The sequence below is a fragment of the Triturus cristatus genome, chromosome 2_2, assembly GCF_964204655.1.
Source record: "Triturus cristatus chromosome 2_2, aTriCri1.1, whole genome shotgun sequence".
NCBI classification, from domain to species: domain Eukaryota; kingdom Metazoa; phylum Chordata; class Amphibia; order Caudata; family Salamandridae; genus Triturus; species Triturus cristatus.
In genome coordinates, this window is record NC_140582.1 from 629,602,971 (window position 1) to 629,625,946 (window position 22,976).

Below are 22,976 nucleotides of genomic sequence, written 5' to 3' on the forward strand. Positions count from 1 at the left end.
AACCACACCCACACAGCCACACACACTCACATACAGAACACATACACACACAACCACACACACAACCACACACACAACCACACACACAACCCCACATACAGCCACACACACAGCCACACACACACACAACCACAACCACACACAATCCACACACACACAGCCACACACACACACAACCACAACCACACACAATCCACACACACAACCAACCACAATCAGCCACACAACCACACACACAACCACACACACACAACCAAACACACACAACCACACAACCATACACACACACACAACCACACACACACAAAACTACACACGCAACCATACACAAAACCACACTCACAACCACACACACAACCACATACAACCACACACACATACAACCATATACAACCACACACACACACACAGCCACACACACACACAACTACACACACATAAACACACACATTCACACACACACAACCACAAACACACTCAACCACACACACACACACAACCACACACACAACCACACACACTCACACACACACAGCAACACATACACACACAACCACACACACAACCACACACACACAACCACACACACACAACCACACACACAAACCACACACACAACCACACACACAACCACATTCACACAACCAACCACAACTAACCCCACACACAACCACACACACACAACCACAACCACACACACAACCACACCCACAACCACACACACAACCACACACAACCACACACACAACCACACCCACAACCACACCCACAACCACACACAACCACACACACACAACCACAACCACACATACAAATGGAGGAGACAACTGCAGCAGGACCTTTGGCTCGATCAGGACAGCAGAACCACCGGAAAAGGAACCCCTCGGCACGACCTGGGCAGCAAGAAGTTGTCACTGGAGACATCGTGATCCTATTAACAATAGTGTCATCAATAATCTAATCCAAACTGTAAACTGTGACAAAAAACATCCCTATATATTGCAGTACCAAAAAAACAGCAACAAGCATTGGCATAGCCAATAGGTCTCGCCTTTGGGACCTTATAAGTGCTTTGCCATGCAACAGTTGTTGTTGCACCAAGGATATTGTGCTGCATAACTAAATACTTATAAGGTCCCAAAAGCGAGACCTATTGGCTATGCCAATGCTTGTTTTATCTGGATCACTGTAATTAGCCAGGATTTTTTTAATCAAAAACTGCCTTATACTCATGAGGTTTAGCCCACCCTTGTAGTACCATCTTACCAGGGTTGGTTGAGGAAGCCTATGATGAAGTATGCCACGTTACGTGGTAGAGGCTTCCTCATCCAGAACAACTGGATCTGGTCACCTAGGCATATTTAATATGGACTACAACTTTCTTCCGCATTCTGTCACGACACACCATACTCATTTTGGTTAAATGTGTTAATGGTTCGGAGGATGTACGATTTTCTTTTTCCTTTTGACTTCCTCTTCTGATTGCGTAGTCAAGGAGATTCTATCTATACCTGTTAGACCTGACAGCCTTAGGGTGGTCTTTCCCCCAACATTTTGCATACCGCCTCCATTTTTCTGACGTTTTTGCTGGCTTTAGGATTCTGTGCAATTTATCACTGCTACTAAGTGTTAAAGGGCTTGTGTTCTCTCCCCTTAACATGGTAATATTGGCTCATCTCCAATTGGCATATTTAATCTACTTAGAAGTCCCTAGTAAAGTGCACTACAAGTGCCTAGGGCTTGAAAATTAAATTATACTAGTGGGCCTGCATCACTCATTGTACCACCCACTAAGTAGTCCTCTAACTATGGTTTAGGCCTACCATTGTAGATCCTGTATGTGCAGTTTCCACTGCCATTTTGACATGGTAGGATAAACCTCTTGCGAAGGCTAAACCTTTTCTTTTTATACATATAAGTCACCTCTAAGGTACGCCTTGGGTAACCCAGAGGGCAGGGAGCAATGTATTTAAAAGGCAGGACATGTACATTTAAGTTTTAAATGCCCTGGTAGTGAAAAACTCCCAAATTAGTTTTTCACTACTGCAAGTTCTATCTCTCCCAAAGGATAACATTGGGATTACCTTATTATATCTTTTAAGTGTAATTCCCAACTGTAAAGAGATAGATTTTTCAAGTTGGGTGTCTCTGAACTCACACAATTACAAATCACAACTGATGGTGAAGTTGGATTTTAAGCTGCAAGTCTGAAAATGCCACTTTTAGAACGTTTAGCCATTCTGTGCCAGCTGCCTGTTTCTGAATGCATGTCTGGGTTGGTTGACAGTAGGGCTTTGCGTATTCCTTCTAGACAGCCACACACAAAGGGAGCTTAGGTGTGACTGACGGGCCATTGACATGCTGATAGGCCATCCTTAGCAGGATGGGAGAGAGAATCTGGCCACAGCCTCACACTTACACCTGAATAGGCTGTGTTCTGTCCCCACACAAAGGCCTGCATACCCCCCTTGTAGTGAGTCTGGATCCAGGACAGGAAGGGAGGACCTCTGTGCACTTCAAATTCCTTTCTTTGAAGTCTCCCCCATTTCAAAGGCACAACTGGGTAAATGTACTAGAACTCTGACACCACCACTTCAGTACACTTCTGGACCTGTGTAGACTCTGCCAGGAAGAAGAACTGCTGTGCTGCTAAAGGACTGTCACTCTGCTGGACTGCTGCTTTACTGGACTCCTGCCTTGCTGTGCTGCCCTCCTGCCAGCTGGTCCTCTGCCTGGGTAGGAAGGACTGGACCTTCATCCCTTGAACCCAGAGTGACTCAAAGGGCTTGCTGGCTTGCCTCCTGATTGAAGTCTTAGGGACTTAATAGACTCCAACTACCTGCATCTGCGCCTGAACTCTGCCATCTGTGAGCGTGCCCCGCTAAGTGGTGCCATCCAAGTCCTGGACTTTTGGAAGTGAGGCCCAATTTGCTTCTTCAGCCAACCCATGCATCTTCATCGGAACTGGCACATCTTCACATTTGCGTGGATGGGAATTGGCGCGTCCTTGTTGTTGCAAGGAGCTGACCCGGTGCACCGCCTTCGGAACCAGTGCATCACCCAGGGACGGCTCCTTCACGTGGGTGTCGGAGCGTCGACACCAATGGTAATAAATACCATTTTACGTTTCTGCTTTTCACACTGTGAGAAAGCAGAAGAAGGGTATGGCTGGTTGGATTGAGTTGGGGAGGAGTGGCTAGCCCAATGTTATGGGCGCTGACTGTTTGGCCGGCCCCAGGGTCAACCAAACCAGTCATAGCACTCTCCGTTTTCTTCATGTAGGCTGCACAGAAAACGGCCTCCCCATAGATGCCTAGTCAATCACAATCTTTGCCATTGCAGCGTTGTGATTAGCATAGGGGAAAAGAGGGAGGCTGCCTGCTTCTGCTTCCTGTGAGCAGAGAGCAGGAGACACAACGCGGGTGTCTGGGACCGGAGGCGAAGATACGTTTTTAATTTTTTTAAATGTTATTAAATTAACTCCACCACCCGCCCCCCACGCAACCTTTTCCCCCGCCCGCGATTCATGCCGGCCGTGACTGGCATCATTCTCGGAGTTGATACATCCTCTGCTACAGAAGCAAAACCGACGCATCACTTTCGGGACAAGCACATTGCCCTGAGAAATCGATACATTGCTGCTTTTGCATAGAGACATCAAACTCATCTCCGTGTGTTGCGGGATCAGAACAGACACATCGCCTTAGCTGCACCCCGCAGCTTCCTCATCGTCAACGCAAACCAGGATCAAGGTACTTTTGTTCAGCAGGCCTAAGTGGGTCCCTGTATCCAACCACACTCCATCGCAGTCGGCCTGAACTTTTGACTTTGCTCTGGTCCAGTGTGACCAGATATTAATGTTCTATTTTTCTAACCTAGTGTGGATTAATTTTGTGTGGGGCTTTTACTGTTTTACTGTTTGAAGTGCCTTTACAAAGACTTTACACATTGTCTCTTAAGTTAAGCCTGACTGCTCTGTGCCAAGATACCAGAGGGTGAGCACAGGCTAATTTAGGGTCTGTTTGTGACTTACCGTAATTATTATTGTGGTTCCTACTTGGACAGGGTGCATACCTCTGCCAACCAGAAACCCAATTTCTAACAATCCCAAAGTAACCCACCCATGGACCGGCTTTTGTGGGCATCCCCATGCCTTCTCTGACATTGAACACATATCCACTCCCTGTAACTATTCCTGACCTCCAAAGGCACTCTAGAGCAGTAGGTATATGGGTAATGCCTAGAAAACCCACCTCTTCCATTATTCCCAGCAGGGCCAGCCTAGGGGATGGTTCAGTGGGTAGAAGGAGAACTGCTAAGAGTGTGTGGATAACTGATTGCCAGTAGACCTCAAATACCACCCCCACACACCAGCCAAATGGCATGAAAGAAATCTCCAGCATTAGTTTGACATTTAAGTCAATTCGAGGGTGGTATCTTGCACATTTCCCAGACATGGTTTGGTGTGAAATATATTCTGTGTAGGGATAGTTAATAATTCTGATGATACAGTTTTCCTCGTTTGGAGCCATAATGTGCATGAATCTCCCAAGCTAAAGTTTGGTTTAATCTCATCTAGCCTCCTTTAGGGAGCTGAAAATCATCCAGTTTCTGTAGTATACTTTATATACGGAGTACCATGCACTGACTGAACTTCCTCCACAATATTAACCTATGGTGGAGCAGATTCAACTGGTGGATTGTACTCGGTATTTAGAGTTTGCTCTAGAAATTTGATTAGTCTCTGCTACTATTAAGCTCTAAATGAGGTCATTAATTTTAGGTCTGGCATTAGCCGAGCCCTTTTGATTTTACTAAAATTCAATGCATAATATACTTACACAAAGGGGTTTTCAGTCAGCTCTCATTGTTCATTGGTCTGTTGTGTCATCCACGTTTTGCTTCCGCCCAGCAAAGCATACTGCATGGGGCAGTGGGTCACCCTACTTCGGCTACTGGTATTTTTCACTTTGAGTGACTGCAATTTTCTCTTTTACCAAGTGCACGTCCGTACCTTGGGCCAGTGTTTTTGTTTTTACGTTATGCTTACTTAAGTGCTGTCTTTGTCTTAAAAGCTTGCTGTAATGTCGACACCTTCTACCAGGAGGGCATGTTCCAACTATGTTTGCTTATGTCTCCTGCTAATGCTGCTGTAAATTGCTTTTGGGGTTATATTGGTTTACCTGACTGCTGCTGTTTCACAGAATATCAGATTGTGTTAATTTGAAACTGTCCTTTAAATAAAGGAATCCTCTTCTTAGTATGCACGCAATAAAGTGCACTTATAACTGCACTCCTGATTGTCATAAGAAAAGGCAGTAGGCTGGCAGCCACCGACTGATTGACTTTTTTAGGTCTAGTGCTAGCCAAGACCTTTTGATTCTATTAAAATAATGTGTATAACAGAGTTACTTAAAGGAGGGGTCTTCACCCAGACTTCACCCATTCGTCAGTTGCTCTTTTCATTCACATTTTTCTCCCACCCATTCCGGCATGCATCATGGCGCAATAGACGAGCTTACTTAAACAATTGCCTGACTTCACTGTGAGTTAGGCAGGCTGCCCATTCGCAAGGACAACACCCGAACACAAAGTAGTTCCCTTTAGTACCTGTGTAATGTGTGCTTTTTGAGGCCCAAAATTATTTTTGCAGTTAGCCAATGGTTTTTAATACATTGATGAGGGTCTGACAACTTCCCAAACAATAACGTTTTGAAAAGAATCATGACAGAGCTCAACAAGAATTGCAGAAGACAAAAGTCTGGCCACCAACTCCAGGACCTAGTGGCTTTGCCAATGCTTGTTTTACTAATGAAATATTAGTTAATTTATGTGGGATTGCCGATAATGCTTGGAATATAGATATCCAGCACAATATTACTATCACCTATTCATAACCTGCATATGTATAACAGAGTCATCACTGTAAGTGTAACCCTTACAGTCTTGTTGGTCGGCCTTGAATTCATATTTTGCCCACAGTTCTACAGGTCATGAGAAGTGTCTTTTTAAATTGAAAGTTGAGGATTCTGATCATTATTATTCATAGTCTGTCAATAAGAGATGGTTTTGGTATTAGTTACTGAAATGCCTCAGCGATGTATAGCAAGCCAATGAAGACTCTTTGGGGCACATTTACAAGCCCCTTGCACCACTGGCACGTCACTTTTTTGACGCACTGGCAGCGCCGTGCAGTGCTCCATATTTACAAGGCCTGCGTAAAGCCTCCCTGCGTGCCTTTTTGTGGCCTTTTCACACAGCACTTAACGTGAAAGGGGTGTGTCATGGATGTTGCTGTGGTGTGTTCCCACGCAACACCCATGGATTCTGCCGCATTCCCAGATTTATAACATTTTGTAAACCTGGGAATGCGTCAGATTCCTACGCTTCCCCAGAGGAGTAGTAAGGAGCCGCAATGAGGAGAAATATTGTATTTCTCCTCGTTTTTTCCTTCTATGGGTGCTGCATTCTGCAGCACCCCTAGAAAGAGGAAAACACCTCTCATGATCCTGCACACATACAATCATCCCTGCAACTCAGGCACCTTTGCACCATGGTGCACGAGTGCCTGCGTTGGCGCATGGCAGCCAATTGTGCGCCAGCGCAGGGTACAGCACAGGGATCCTTCATATCGTAGATCTGAATCATCCTACTGCTTTGAAAGTAACGCAGCATGGCGCAGCCAAATGGCATGCGCCACCGCCCTGTGGTACTTTCTTGTACATAAGGCCCATGGTATTTACACATTCAAGTTGATATCTGCTTCGTTTTGTTCCAATGAGGGCTCTTTCCCAAATCCAGTAAGATAAGCAAAGCAAGGATTTCTCGAATGGCCGTGTCTTTTGCATTTACCTATGTGGCACTATCATCCTCAACAACACTGACGTCGCTTTCACTGTCTTGTATTTGTTCATCTTATTTGGTAATGGTAAGAGGAATATCGTATATTTCTTTAGTTACTTCTGGATTTCCTTCTGGACTGATTACAAGTAGTATGTAATTTCTGATGGGGCTGGTGATATGACACTGCTTATGTAGAGGGTTGCCCATATTGCACCATTTGCCTTTATTTCCAGTGGGCTGTAGATGGGTGTAGGTGGGGAGCCCAGTAGCATTTGTGGCATTATCTGGGACTGTATTCAATTTCATTTCCCGTCCAGATCGCCCAAGTGGCAGTAGTTAGACACTGAGCCCCCACACCTCCCTCCGATGTGTGAGGAGCACACTCTTTACAATAAGACAAACACTGCGTCTGCATCCAGCGGTATGGTCATTTAGAGGGGAGGGTTTCTTGGGTTCAGTCAAGATTGTCAGTTCCCACTGAGAATGTTCAAGTGTAAGTGTAAAAGTACTTCTATGGATACTCAGGAGCATAAAGAGGCAGTGTGTGATAAGTAGGAAGTTTACATGTACCTTGTGGCAGCTGTTAAACCATTTGCCCAATATCGGGGTGATATCCTGCAACGTTGTGGACAGAAAATCTGCCCACAAAACTCTGAAACAGTTAGAAAGCTCTAGTTTAAAAGAGGCCATAAACTAGAGCAGTCAGCAGCTCAATAGAGTAGTTATTGAACAATAATCTCACCACAATAAATAAGGTAATGAATTTGGAAGAATGCTTTTGTGTTCTTGATTTGCTATGCAAAGGCCTGATGTGCGTTTCCTTTATAACTAGGCATATGTTCATTAAACAATTTATTGCCGTATGGATGGAGATCAGGTTGAGGAGATCTGCCGGCCTCACTGTCCCTCTGGGTCAATGATACTCAAAGTACGGCCCGGGGGCCGCATGCGGGCCTCCTGAGCTCTACTTGTGGCACCCTGGCCAACGGCAGGACTGGGCTGCTGTTTACTCGACTCAGCACTAATATTAAAACGAAGTTAAATAAACAGGCAAGCATCTATTCGATGGTTTATTGAAGTTAACGAAAGTAAATAACTAGGGTGTCCTGCACCACTTAGCTTTAGGTACACCAATTTTAAAGAAATCCTTGCATCAAAAGTGTAAAAATCTGATAAAGTCTTTCCAAAATTCAAAACATGCAGAACCATTTGACCGTAGGAAAGTATATTTCATTAAAATGCAGAGTCGTTTGACTTTAGTACACCAGATTGTAGCAATAAATTGAGAATTTCTTTTTATTTTTAAAAGATGGTTTTTAAAAATGAATGTAGAAACATTCATTCTTCCTCTCACCCTAACAACAATGCCAATAGTGAACTAAGAGGCATATTCTCAAGGATTTATCGCTGAGTTATCAGCACTTTATTGCAGCCAAAGGGGTGATAAATTCATCGCCCCATTCACAAGCTGGTGCTAACAGCCGATATCACCAGTTTCCCTACGATAGCAGCCGCAAAAAAGATTGCCACAGATGACACCGACAACTAATGCTAATGAGATGCAGAGTAGGCGTTCCCATGCGAAAAGCCGCGACAACACCACTTCACAACATTCTCAACGACCAGCCAGATCAGCGATAAGATCCCAAAACCTGTAATAAGGCTCGTTAGCAGCAGGGATTTACCACTGCTCTGAACTGGTGTAAAGTCGGACGACAACCTGCACCATGAAAGGGAGCCCAGCCCAGAGCCACACCTGAAGAACAACAGATGCCATGGAGCCACTGATCATGCAGCTCGGACACCCAAGAGGGCCACAACACCCACCGTCACCACCCACAGGACACCCCCTCCACTCCCCCTGCCCCCAGGGCCCTACTCAAGGCACCCCCCCCCCCTCCCCGGACAAAGATATTTCACATCAACCTTACGAAATCATGAACAAAACAATTAGCATGATGTCGTACAATGACAAAAATCAACATTCATGTGTGCTCAGAAAAAGGAGAACCATTCATTCAACTTTTAATTTTCAAACAAATCATTTTATTCAAATTAAACTCAAAACAAATATTTGGAAGAGTCATAGCGGGTCTGGACAATCTGTAAGTCACAGCCTGCAAGACAAAATCCAAGATAAGAAGGTGTGTCATGCACCCATCAAAGGACAGAGAGAGAGATAAAGAGTGAGAGAAAGAAAGGGAGAGAGAGTGAAAGGAAGAGAGGGATAGAGAAAGAAAGAGAGAAAGAAAGAAAGAAAGAGAGAAAGAAAGAAAGGGAGAGAGTGAGTGAGTGAAAGGAAGAGAGGGAGAGGGAGAGAAAGAGAGAGAGAAAGAAAGGGAGAGAGAGAGTGAAAGGAAGAGAGGGTGAGAGAAAGAGAGAGAGAGAGAGAGAAAGAGAGAGAGAAAGAGAGAGAGAAAGAGAGAGAGAAAGAAAGGGAGAGAGAGAGTGAGTGAAAGGAAGAGAGGGAGAGAGAAAGAGAGAGAGTGAAAGAAAGGGAGAAAGAAAGGGAGAGAGGGAGTGAGTGAAAGGAAGCGAGGGAGAGGGAGAGAGAGTGCCGACACTGCGGACCCAGGCCTCACTGCTCACCTGCTGCCATCGGTGTGTCTCCAACCACGTGCCAGAATACACTGCAGTCCACCAGGTCCCTTACCTGAAACAGAGTCCAGATTTATGAATGGTAGAGTTCACATAATTGCACATGCCATCATCGCTTGCCTGCCCCTGCGCACACAGGCTGCTGCACCCCAGCCCCTCCCGCCGCCCAACGGTGATTTCCCGCCCCTGCGCACAGAGGCCTCACTGCTCACCTTCCACCACCGGCGTGTCTCCAAGAGGGTCCACCACGTGCCGGTGAAAGCTCCAAGCCCGGGGCCCGCGACCTTGGCAGCCTCCACATCATGTAGCCCTGCACCGCGGGCCACAAGGTCACACACATGATTCTGGGTCTTGATTTCGCAATGGCAGCGAACATATCAGTGCACATGGCATCATCGCAGGCTGCACACCCGCTCAGCCCTATAGGTGCCACTAGCTCTGTGAAACGTGAGGCTACGCCACGTGGCGATCGGCATGCGCAGCCCGCTGGATCAGGCCTACACTGCGGTCCAGCAGGGCACACACAAATCCTTACCAGTCCAGACCGCCAGGACGGCGCATTATCGCAGGCTGCACACCCGCTCAGCACTTAAGGTGCCCCTACCTCAGTGCACCGAAAGTCACCGTCCCGTGGAGGTAGGCCCGTGCCAGCTGCAGTGTATTCTGTGCCACCAAGTCTGTGCAACGCAAGTCATGGGCCCTTTATGAATGAGTCTCGTGGTGCAGATGCCATAATGTCACCTCCGGCAGTGGGGAATGTGATGTGGTAGTGCCCTAGGCCCTCATGCATTAATAATAACCACACGCATACACCCAGATAGAGAGTGGAAATGGCGTCCAGCACGTGCGCCCGGCCCTTTTTATTGGCAGGGTCACATGTCCTGTGATGCGTGTGCTGGATGGGTGTGGTGTGGGTGTGAACCAGCCGTGAGGGAGTGGCTGTGGCATGCTGACAACTAGACCTGTGATCAGCAGATCACTACAGGGAAGACCTGGGACATGTAGCGTTGTTGTCCCCCCCTTTGAGCAGAGTGGGCAGGCCTGGCGTATGCCAGTCCAGCGTAGGGGTGTCAACAATGACCCCGGGGCACTGGGCGTGGTTCCGTCCTGGCCTGGACAAGGAAGTAACTAATGCATGTGTCTCTGTTATAGTGTCAGCGCCACCCGGACCACAATCGGCAATGTTGCACCCTGTGACTCAAGTCCCACAACACGAGAAACATGGGCATAAGGAGTACTCACTGACCCTACATCCATCCATACTTCCACACTTGAATGATCAAAGACATGATACATCTGTGTGAAAATGAAGGTTTAATTCACATTCAGTGGAGTGTTGTAGCTGGAGCAGGGCAGGGCCATGCAAACCCCACTTTACATTGTTGACGCGTGGAGGGCCAGCCAGAGTCCTTTAGGGAATGACAAGTTCATCGGAAGAGGAAGAGTCCAGTCCACAGTCTGATTGCTGTGTCATTGGTAACGAAACAGAATTTGGCAGTCCATGTCAAGGTCCAAGAGTGTATAGGGGGACAGTTGAAGGTGATGATGCAGAGGGCAGAACCAAGCAGGAACCGACCATATGGCGAAGATGAATGCTACCGCTTCCTTCTAACCACCAAGGCAGAAGCATCCGCATCTTCGTCCTCTGCTGTTTCATGTGCCTCAAATGTGGGTGGTGCTGTTCTGTCCCCAGCACTGTGTGGCAGTTACAACTCAGGGGCCGTAGGTGGAATGTCTGCCGCACTGTGTGGCACTGACACTTCAGTTAGCGGAGATGTTGATGGAGTGGTAGCAGCAGCATTCATCCATGCCAGGCCTTGTGGCAGCAATGCCATGAGGAGGGTCTTCAGGGCATTGAGGATGCCAGCTACCTCTCACTGGTGTGCGGCCATGGCAGCCGCTCTTTCCGCCTACGTCCACTCCCTGTTCTCCATGATCCTCCACATGTGTCCCAACTCCCGGGTGACATCGCTGGACCCACTTTGATTAGACAGTTGTTCTTGTCTCAGAGTCAGGACTCCAGCGATGTCAGCCAGGGATCGTTGGAGAGCATGGAGCGGACTGTGGGTGTCTGTTAGGGACTGTGAGTGGTCCCTGATGGGACTTAGACACCCATGTATGGCATCTAGTTTGGCTGCCACGCGGTCGAACCCCACCCACATGTGTTCAGACATCTTCTCCTGGCACCCCAACACATGGCTTTGGAAGGCCATGTGTTGTTCGATGGGGTCCTGGGAGTCAGCCGTGGTGGTGGGTGCTGCCTGCTGTGTGGTCGGTGCAGGGGGTGGGGTCTCATCGATGCAGCTGGACTGCCCTGCTCCTGGTGGTGAGTTGACGTAGCTGTTGTTGAACTCTTGGAGGGCGTCGGTGTCGAAGATGTGGAGGTCCTCTTCATCATCAGAGAAGAGAGGTTCTGTCTGCTCAGCAGGAGATGTTGGTTTTCCCCCTGCAATTTCAAGGGGAGATGCAGTTTAACATTGTGTTCACATGTATGTTGAAGCATTGTACATGTTTACATATAGACTGCATGACAATGTACATTGTGACTGTTTGGGAGGAGCTGCCTATTTGATGCGGGACAGTGGACATTTCGACAACATCACGGATGTGTGTTTGTACTTGTACATTATCAACTCACATTTCCTGTTATGCCAAATGTGATTGGCTAGTTTCTACAGACAAGCGGCCCAGTTGTGTCCCCTGTTCTGTTTGGGACGTGTTTTGGTTTGTGCCCCATTGTTGACAATGTTGATGTGCTCTGCATGTTATGTGTGTGTGCTGCTATTTGGGAGAGTTGACCCTGCAGCTCTGATTTTGCTGCCTCTTATCCCTTTCATGCGGTGTGCTTTTGACTTCCATGCTTCTACCGTGCTGAGATATTGCATACTTGGGAACATTGGTCTCTTGGTGGGAGTTGGGGCTCTGGGGCATGGTTTGTCCGCAGATGTGTTGTTGACATCAGGGGTTGTTTGTGTACGTGGATGTGTCAGAGTATAACCTACTCCTTTATGGATGTGGTCCACACTCAGCCACCTCAGTGTCATTGTGTGCAACATTTCATGATATAGTGACTGCAGTAATCCTATTCGTCATGCAGTGTCACTTGCATTGCTAGTGTTGCTCACAGACACGCCGCATTGCTGGGTTTGACACATGTGCATGGGTTGGTTGTGAGATTGGTGGTGTGTGGGACGGGCCCCCTCTGGGCACATAGTCGACGGGGGCCTACTTGCTGTTCCTAGGTGTGCTGTGTAGGAGAGTAGGATCTGCTTCACATGGGTACCCCCACTTTTTGCTGGTGTTTCACTGTTTTTCGACCTTAGTCTGGCTGTGGCCCTGCTAATCAGGTCCACACCCTAGCTGCTTCCTCTCTAAAATGGTTTCCATGTACATTAGGTACAATCTAATTGGATTCTGGAGTGCCTTATAAGCCCCTAGTATATGGTATACTATGTACCTAGGGTATAGGTACCTCAGAGGCCTACCAGGGGTTGCAGCATGTATTATGCCACCCCTGGGAAGTACTCCAAAATGGCACCACAGGTCTGCTACTGCAGCCTGGGTAAGGGTGTGCTTGCACCCCTTACTGTGGTATAGGCTACCTATATCACTATCCTATACAGACACATATAAACCTATAAGCCACTCCTCTGGCAGGCTTTGACAATCCTGAAGGCAGAGTGCTTGGTTTTATGTAAGAGGGTGCCCAAGCATGTGCTGAGCCCTTCTGCAGCTTTCGGAAATACTTCCTATGGCTGTTCTGTGATACAGCCATACTATATACTCTTAAGTGCATTATAACCTTGCGGTAAATGCTAACTTTGGAATGGCTGCATCAAAACATGTAGTGTTTGGTGTCAAACGCTTTGGAATACTACCCCCTGCCAATTCTGGCGGGGGGGGGGGGTAGCATTCCACCCTTCTAGAGGGAGAGACATGTTCACACTGGCTAAACCCGGTAGGACTTTCCTGAGCCCTGGCATCACAACATGGATGCCTCTGCCACAGACACGGGTCTGGCCTCCTGCTGCTGACCGAAACTCTGGCAGGGGAGGCCTGGACAATAGGTTTCCTGTCGAGGGGAGGTGTCACCACCTCCCCAGACAGGCAGATGTGTATTGGGGCTGGGCGGGAGCACTCTCTGGTGCTTTGAAGTCCTGCACTGGGGGCACGTTTGCTGTCCCTGTGCATAGCCCAGTTCAAACCGGTTGCAGGGGCTACCCGCCCCTGGAAACTGGACAAAGGAAATGGGTGTAACCACCCCTCTTTCCAAGCCCACCCAAAGGTGGGGCCTTAGAGTTAGTCCATCCCCTAAACTTACTATAAGTATAGTAATCCAGTCCCTAGGATTTTAGATTACCCTGGATGAAACTCTGCTATATATATCCTGGACCTTCGACTTTCTATCACGACTAGAAGATGGAAGAAATCTCCCTTGGGGTCAAGGAGTGACTCCCCTGCTTGGCAGGCACCAAAGAAGCAACTGACTGGTCTGCATCGCTGAAGCTCCCGCCGGACGCTGAAGTCTTTGCATGACCAGAGGTGGATTTTCAGACTTCCCTGAGGCTACCCTGAGTCCACAGCAAAGCTGAGGCCCGTGGCTTTTGTGGGTGATGTGGAACCATGACCCCTGGACACCGTGAACTTAGGCAGCAACACTATCTTACTGGTCCTCCTCGAAGTTGTGCTTTGAGCTCTGAGTAGCCCCAGCCTTGAGCACCTTCTGCCCCGAAGATTGTTGGCCTCCACTCCACGAGTGACCCGTGGGCCAGCTTCAAGTGCGACCGCTTGAGGCTCCTTCGTGATCACTAGCCTGTTGGCTAGCAGGTCCCAATGAAGGCAACTCCTTTTCTGCTTGGGCTTTCTTGGTTGCTCCAGATGTGCCCTGACTTACCCTTGCTGGGTGAGTCCCTCAGACCTTGCTGGTCTGCACCGCAGTCCTTTCTCTAAATTCCAGTGACTTGCCGTTGCCAAGGCTTGTTGGGTCCATTCCGGTCATCGACACTGCAGCACTCGACAGACTTTGTGGGACAGCTCGAATCCGGCTCATGGACTTCGTCGACACCTCTTGGACCTTGTGGCTGAAGAGTCAAGACACCCATCAACTCACCTGAAGCACCCAACATCTGTGGGCATTGGTCCATCCTGCCCTAGGTAACTGGCAGGTGACCCAGACGCTGTCCCCTCTGCTTTCAGGTTCCTTACATCCTAGATCCGGGCTTGGATCTCTCCGGACACTTCTCCTCTTCACGGCAGCAGCATTTCTTTGCAGGCTTCCATTGGAATCCACGACGCGACCCGACACCAAAAGACACCTATGCACCCGGCTTCCCTGGGTGAGGTAACTCGAGGACTCCTGTGCTCTTGTGTGTGCTAGCCCTAGAACTACCTAAGTCCAAAAGGGTGTGGTCCTGACTCGATTAGAAATGTCCCTAATCTCTAAATTTCCAACAGCGACATTGCCCATAGAAGATAACGGGAACCCGCGGTTGTGTTTACACACTGCATACAGTCCCTGTGGGTCCTCTGTGTCACTACCTTGGGTGGTTCCTTGGGGTCCCAGCGATTCTACAGGCTATAGGCCTAGTGTCTATCCCAGTTGTGGTTCTTATACGACTTTTTAGATCTCGCCTGACCCAGCGCATGCGCTCGCCTGGCGAGACTTATTGAGAGGGCTCCAAAAAGTGCCACCAGGCCAGCCTAGAGCTACAGTGAATGTGCGCGGGCGCGCGCGCCGCGCTTTACCGCGATTGCTTTCACTTTCGTGGCCGCAAGGCTGCTTTGATGTTTGATCGCGATCACTTTCGCGGCCCACGGCCGCTTGGCATAGCCAATAGGTCTCGCGTTTTTGGACCTTATAAGTATTTAGTTATGCAACTGTTGCATGGCTAAACACTTATAAGGTCCCAAAGGCGAGACCTATTGGCTATGCCAATGCTTTTTTTAAAAACTTTTTTTAACAGTTGTTATTGTTGTAATCCCCTCCATTGTCGTCTCTGAACTCCGTGCCCTCTTTGTGTTTTGTGTTCCTGTTGTTTTCCGTGTTTTGTGCCCCAACACTCAGCTTTGTCTCCCTAACCTTTCTCTGTGCCTCGTATCCCAGTTTGCAGAAGTTTGCGCAAACTCGCCATTTTATTCTGTGCACTTTCTGCAAAGCAGTGTCTTGTTAAATGTGCATGAAAAAACGTTCGGAACGAAGGAAAGTGTGCAGACTTTAGGTGCAGTAACTCAATACCGCACCAGATACCCACTTCAAAACCAGAAAAATAGGAAGGGGAAGGTAAAATAAACCTGCTATGTGCAATAATGAAGGAACTCTTGGGTATGTCACTGCCTTGTAAATCTGACAATCAAACAAGACCATTACTCTTGTCGAGTTACCATTAATTTCTGCGTGAAAGAACCCCACGTCTTCAATCATTATGGATTCTTGCCATCATCCAACCAGTTATCACGGGTGAAAACCTAGAATCGGTTATTCCCAAAGTACATTGCAGGTCCCATTACACGTCGCGTGCATTATGTATGTCCCTCTATTGGCCTGCCAGATTTTCAGTGACCATCCTCAGTGTCTTTCCCCCAAGCGTATCACCCAAGGAAGGTGAATGAATCAGTCCCTGTAGCTGGAGCTTTGTTTCAGGCACACTGTGCATATTTCAATATTGCAGAAAGGGCCTCCTGTACTGAGCTGTCTGTGCCTTATTGTGCCATTCAGGTGATCGCCCTGCGCTTGGGCCTTGGCTGATCTAGTGGGGGTGATGGTTTGTCGTTCCTCTTAAACCTTGTAGCTGATCTTTTTGAACACTTGTTAGGTTTTTGTCGTTTTCCTTTCTCAATTTCGTACCTGTTTTTAGTGGGGCACTGGTCGACCGAGAAAATGGGATTGCTTTGAAATAAACACTAGCTTGTCTAAAATAGACGCTGTTCATCATACATTTCTACCTGTCAGTCTAATTAGAAGAAAGCTGTTTAAGCTTATAATGGTGCGCTGTAAGACGAAGGCGGTTTCACTGATTTGTCTTTATAAATTCTATTTTGTGTTGTAACTTGCAGCAAAAGGCAACCCAACATTATAGCACTTGTAAGGAAATGAGGGGGTGACAATCGAAGGGCGTCAGTGCCACTGGTCATGGTGAGGAAACGTTAGCAGAGAGGGAAACTTTTTATGCAGCAAGTATCTCTAGGACAGACACACTGGCGTCCGAAGACTTTTTTCAGGTCGAAACCTACCAAACAGTGCTCTACCACACCATGCATACTCAACTCTACGCCACCTCAGCATCACTCTGCGCCACCTCAGCATCACTCTGCGCCACTACAGCATCACTCAGCGCCACAACAGCATCACTCAGCGCCAACTCAAGATCACTCAGCGCCACCACAGCATCACTCAGCACGACCACAACTCTCTCAGCGCCACCACAGCATCACTCAGCATCACCACAGCATGACTCAGCGTAACCACAGCATCACTCAGAGAAACCACAGCATCACTCAGCACCACCACAGCATCACTCAGCTCTACCACAGCATCACTCAGCTCCACCACAGCATCACTCAGCTCTACCACAGCATCACTCTGCTCCTCAACAGCATCACTCAGCGTCGCCACAGCATCACTCAGCTCCACCACAGTATCACTCAGCACCACCACAGCATCACTCAGCATCACCACAGCATGACTCAGCGTAACCACAGCATCACTCAGAGTCACCACAGCATCACTCAGCACCACCACAGCATCACTCAGCTCTACCACAGCATCACTCAGCTCCACCACAGCATCACTCAGCTCTACCACAGCATCACTCTGCTCCTCAACAGCATCACTCAGCGTCGCCACAGCATCACTCAGCTTCACCACAGTATCACTCAGCACCACCACAGCATCACTCAGCACCACCACAGCATCACTCAGCACCACCACAGCATCACTCAGCGCCACCACAGCATCACTCAGCATCACCACAGCATCACTCAGCTCTACCACAGCATCACTCAGCTCTACCACAGCATCACTCCGCTCCTCAACAGCATCACTCAGCGCCACCACAGCATCACTCAGCGCCACCACAGCATCACTCAGCTCCACCACAGCATCACTCAGCGCTACCACAGCATCACTCAGCGCCACCTCAGCACATACTCAACATCACTCAGCACCACCAGCATCAACCAGTGCCACCTCAGCATCACTCAGTGCCACCACAGCATCACTCAGCATCACCACAGCATCACTCAGCGCCACCTCAGCACAACAGCATCACTTAGTGCCACCTCAGCATCACTCAGCACCACAACAGCATCACTCAATGCCACCTCAGCAACACTTAGCGTCACCTCAGCATAAATTCAGCAGCAACTCAGCACCACCTCAGCATCAGCACCACCTCAACATCAGTGCAGCACCAACTCAGCATCACTCAGTACCACCTGAGCACTATTTGCCAACCTTCACCTCCCGTTGTTTATGCCCCCCATAACAACAAAAAAGCTATAACAAACAACCATTAGAACAGGCAGGAAGAAGTTGCCAGCATTCGAAGGACAAATGAAAAATTAAGACTTTTTTTATTGTAAATATTTTTTTAATATGGTCTTTCAGTTGTACATAATGTATTCTTGGTCATATATAAGGTAACAAAAATGCTTCTGACACATTTTTTTATTATAACTTCAGCATGCTGCACATCAGTCACACTTCTGTAGAGCATCGCTTAAAGAAATTGGCAAACTCAATATCTCTGGCTAAACACTTATAAGGTCCCAAAGGCGAGACCTATTGGCTATGCCAATGCTTGTTTGGTATATGGTTTGGTACGCCCCTAGGGCCCAAACGTGTATTTGTGCTATTACTGATGATTGCTATCTTGTAAACTAAGTACTTCGAACTCAGTCTCATAAAGAGACTAGAGGGGTGTGTTTTATACTAAATACATATATTTTAAATATATACCTGGTGTGCTTGTCTTTTCATTTGATCATTCAAGAGATTATAGACTGGTAAAACAAGCTGCTTTACATTCCTTCAAGACTTAGCCTGAAGGCTGCTCTCAATAGCTACCACTAGGATAGCTTTCAATAAAGGTTGTCTTTAACCTATCACCATAAGGGGTTGTTTGGACTGATACAGGGTGCCCACTAGAACTAGTGGGCGTTCGCAGGTGCTTGAGGGCTGAATCATTTTATTACATGTTACTGTGTCTTTTCCTTCCGTTTCAACGCTGCTAAAATCCGTAATTTATGTGTTTTGCTTAAAAAACGATTTTTTAAATTGCTCTTTTGCATAACTTTGGGGAATTACAGAATTGGAGGCTATATTAAATCTTCACCACTTCCGTTTTTAGGCTGCTAAAATCAGTAATTTATGTGTTTGGCTTGATTGTAAAAACGATCTTTTAATAGCTCATTTGCACAACTTTGGGGAATTTTGAATCAGGGGCATTCATAACTCTTCACCACTTACAAGGAGAGCTTTTCCCTCACTATCGGAGGCATAGAGCTAGGCGCCATTTTGTTTGGTTGGTGCTCTAGTCTCCGGGACCACCGACAGTACTTAAATGCACGCTGCGCGTTCGCGCAGCGGACGAGCGCAGTGGGCGCGCCACTGGTGCGCTGAAGGCGCGTCTAAGGCAAGCCCGTCTGCGCCCGTCAGCAGCTCATCGGGAGCCGGGGCCAGTCAGGCTGCCCTACTTGAGGTCGCTGATTCCCACTTCCGGTCCTACTCCAGTGAGTATCTTAAACAGCTGCGCGGGTCGTGCTGTAACTCTCGTTCCTCCCCTAACTTGTACGGGGCTTTGAACTTTGTGTGTGGGGAATGTGGTTTTCGACTAGAGTTGGGTCCTACAACTAGCGCTAAATCGCTTACTGCCTCCACTATCTCGGCAGCGCTGCTTAACGTACGCTCTCTGAAAAAGCATAATGCGGAGGTTTTCGAGCTTCTTGAGGACAACTCTTTGGACTTTTTCTTTGTCACGGAAACTTGGCTCGACAACACCTCTGATCCTATTGTACCACTGGCTATCCCATTGGGGTATAAAATCTACAGGTTAGATCGGACTACAGGGAGAGGAGGAGGGCTGGCGGTTATCTTTAAAGAGATGTGGGAGGTGGTTGAGTGCTCTCTCAGTACGTGGGACGGCTGCGAAGTTTTGGATTTTAGTATCCGTTGCTCTGCCCATTTTTCTCTGGGGGGGTTCTCTGATTTATCGCCCGCCAGGTGTGGCTCATACATTCCTTCAGGCCTGTGTGGAGGCGGTTTCTTTGAGAGCCCTGCATTTTTCCCACTATATGATCCTAGGTGACCTCAATATCCATCTTGACCTTATGAACTCAAGGGACACATGTGAGTTTCTCAATATCTGCCAATCCGCACAGCTCTCACAATGGATCAATCAGGCTACCCATCTTGGGGGCCATATTCTCGATCCTATCCTTTCTAACTTTCCTATTTCAATCAAAGCCCCGCTTCCGGAGGGCTAAGGGTTCCTCCCTTAGCCCCCTCCTGTTTAACATCTATCTTACTCCTCTGGTTTACCTAGCAGAGGGGTTGGGGGCTAAGGTCATTGCTTATGCCGATGACACTCAACTTCTGTTCACTTGGGATAAGCAGGGGTCCTCGGTGGCCCTTGTGCAGAGATGCCTCGCCTCAGTTTTGGCTTGGATGGCTTCGGCTCATTTAAAATGCAACGAGGACAAATCTGAGGTTCTGATGTTCGGTAATTTCCCCTCAGGGTTTAGAGAGTCAATTTGGCCTCCTGAGTTCCCACCACCTGCTTCTAACAGCCAGACCGGGAAGAATCTGGGAGTCTATTTCGATTGCAATCTCTCTTTCTCCAGTCAGGTCAAGCGTTTGTCAGGTTGCTGTTTCGGCCTTCTCAGGGTTCTGAGAAGATTTTTGCCGCTTCTCCCTCAAGTGGCCAGGGAATCGGTGGTTTGTGCGCTTAGTCTGTCCCGTTTGGACTACGCTAATGCCCTCTATGCTGGGATCCCAGCTTATACTCTTAACAAGCTTCAAGTGACCCAGAATGCGGCTGTTCGCTTGCTGGGTGGGCTGGGTCCTAGGCAGAACGTTCATGGCTATCGTCGCTCCCTTCATTGGCTTCCGGTTAGGGCTCGTGTGGCCTTTAAATCCCTCATCATAGCCCATCGTGCTCTGCATGGGCAAGGCCCCGGTTACCTACAGAAACGCTTCTCGTTCTACGTGCCGGGCCGATCCTTGAGGTCCTCTTCTCTTAGGCTTATGAAAATTCCTGGTTTTCAGCGTCACCGGTTAGGTGGCGCCTCTCTGGTCGTGGCTGCAGGCCGCGCTTGGAACGCGCTCCCCCTTTCACTTCGTTCTGTTGAAGATCTGGAGGTCTTTAAAAAACTGTTAAAAACGCACCTCTTTTCTTACACTTCACTTTTAATTTGGTTCTTCCTTGACCGCGCCGGGACACTCTTTGAGTATCTGCGCGCGTAATAAATGTACTTAACATAACATAACATAACATAACATAACATATCATATCAGGCCACCTTCTCACATGCTGCAGTGTGCCAAGGGGATCAGGGACATGCTCCAGAGTCATTGTGGGTGTGCAGTGTGCTCTACTTAATTCTGCATGTGTGCCATTGTGCCCATACCCCCCTGTACCCCCAGTACCTGGTGGTTACTCACCCTGTTGCTGTTGTGTCATGTCATGTTGAGAAGTGTCCGGTCCCCCTACTCCTGCCACCGTCTCCCCACTGATAACTGTGGCCACCATTTCCTCCATCTCATCCAGCTCCTCTTGTGGCGCTGGACTCCCACTTCCAGTCTGCATTGCTGCCTTCTGGTTGTTTGCGAGTTTCTGCTTGGTTTTGCGCTTCACATCATTCCAGCGCCTCTTAACCTCTTCCATTGTCCCCTTCAGCACTCCGACTGCATTCACATTGTCCATGATGGACTGCCATATCCCATTTTTTGTTGCCAATGACACAGTGGAGGTAATGAACAGTAGTTGATGGTGTTCTATCACCTCCGTTATCAGGATCCTGTTTTCCTGCGGACTGAACCGCGTCTTCCTCTTCTTCTTGTCCTTGCCTTTCCCTGACCATAAGGTCCCAGCCTGGGCCTCCGGGGGGCTTGTGAGGTTCTGGTTGTCCTCTGTACTTGCTCAAGCTCCCTCCATTGTGCATCGCAGTTGTTTTGCTTTGTTTGTATTTTTTTTTCTACTTTTATAGTGATTTTTTCCGCCTGACATGTGTGAATTGGAGACCTAGCGCAGCTTAAAGCTGTTTTTTTATCGCGGTTGGGCCCATCCCAACTTTTTCACATTGGGGTTTATATTTTTATTGCTGTCTTGGTGACTTTATTGTGGACATTTGACACGTTATCTGGAGACTATCGCATGTTACCGCCGTGTTGTGAATAGAACGTTAACACAGAGTTATTTTCCCGTGATAGACGGCGATATGAGACATTGCGTTATCTGATTTTGGCGATGATTATCGCACGTTCTTGAGAATATACCCCTAAGAATCATGTTAGTTATGTGCAGTTTTGGGTGGCCTGGGTTCTTATTATACATGAACAACATAATATTTTATTAAATCAAACACAGGTTAACACAGGTTGTAACACAGAAGTGTACAACACACATCCTGAATACATGTATTTCGAGGTCAATAAAAGTGCATAGGATCACACAAATTGGTTAAATTAATCCCAGGTTTTCTGGTATCACATCCTGCAACTAGATGTATATGCTGCAGGCACTTCACCACCTCCCCACCTTCCCACCCCCCAAACCACCTTCCGCCACCCTGCTGGCATCAATGTGGCCCTCGGTCACATCACAAACCAAACTTTATGGTCCCTAGGAAATGTCTGCGAGTATCCATGCACCGGATGCTTCACACCATTCAGCCCAGTGATTGAACTGTAGGCTCCCAGTTTCCTTCACTTTTGTTCTACAACAGAGTAGAGAAGAGAGCAGAACCTCCTTCCTGTTACCAGGCAACAAGACACGCTGGTTTCCCAGCAGGCTCCCCCTTTTCTGTGCATCAGATTTTTGACATCTCTGACTAAAAGAAGAACCGAAGCCGCGTCTCAGCGGCCAAAGGAGAGGCCAAGAGAGGCCCTTGAGCTGGCTGTGGACCTTTCTTTCACGATGTTGTTTTTTTTGCCTTTTTCTGGGGTTTTTTCCTGCAGTTTTCTCGGTGCAGGCTTGGCCTTGAGCAGTAAGAGATGGGAGGCAGACGAAACACAGCACCAAGCGCAGAGCTGTAGGCTGCATACGGAGAGGATTTATGAAGTGCGCTTCACTGCAACAGCAGCGCATGCGCGTCCTGCCTAGGAGAAGAGAGGATTAAGAAGAAAAACTCGTGGCTCCACTGTTAATGTGGAATCAGAATGCTGATACTTGTATTTAATGTCCGCTTTATGCAACCAATGATATATTTATTTTGAATCATGGTGCTGGAACTAATGGCTCCGCTTTTCATCATTTACAAGAGTAGCTAGAAAGTCCACTGGATGGGTCAGGAGGACACACTGGGAGGCGGAGGGCACA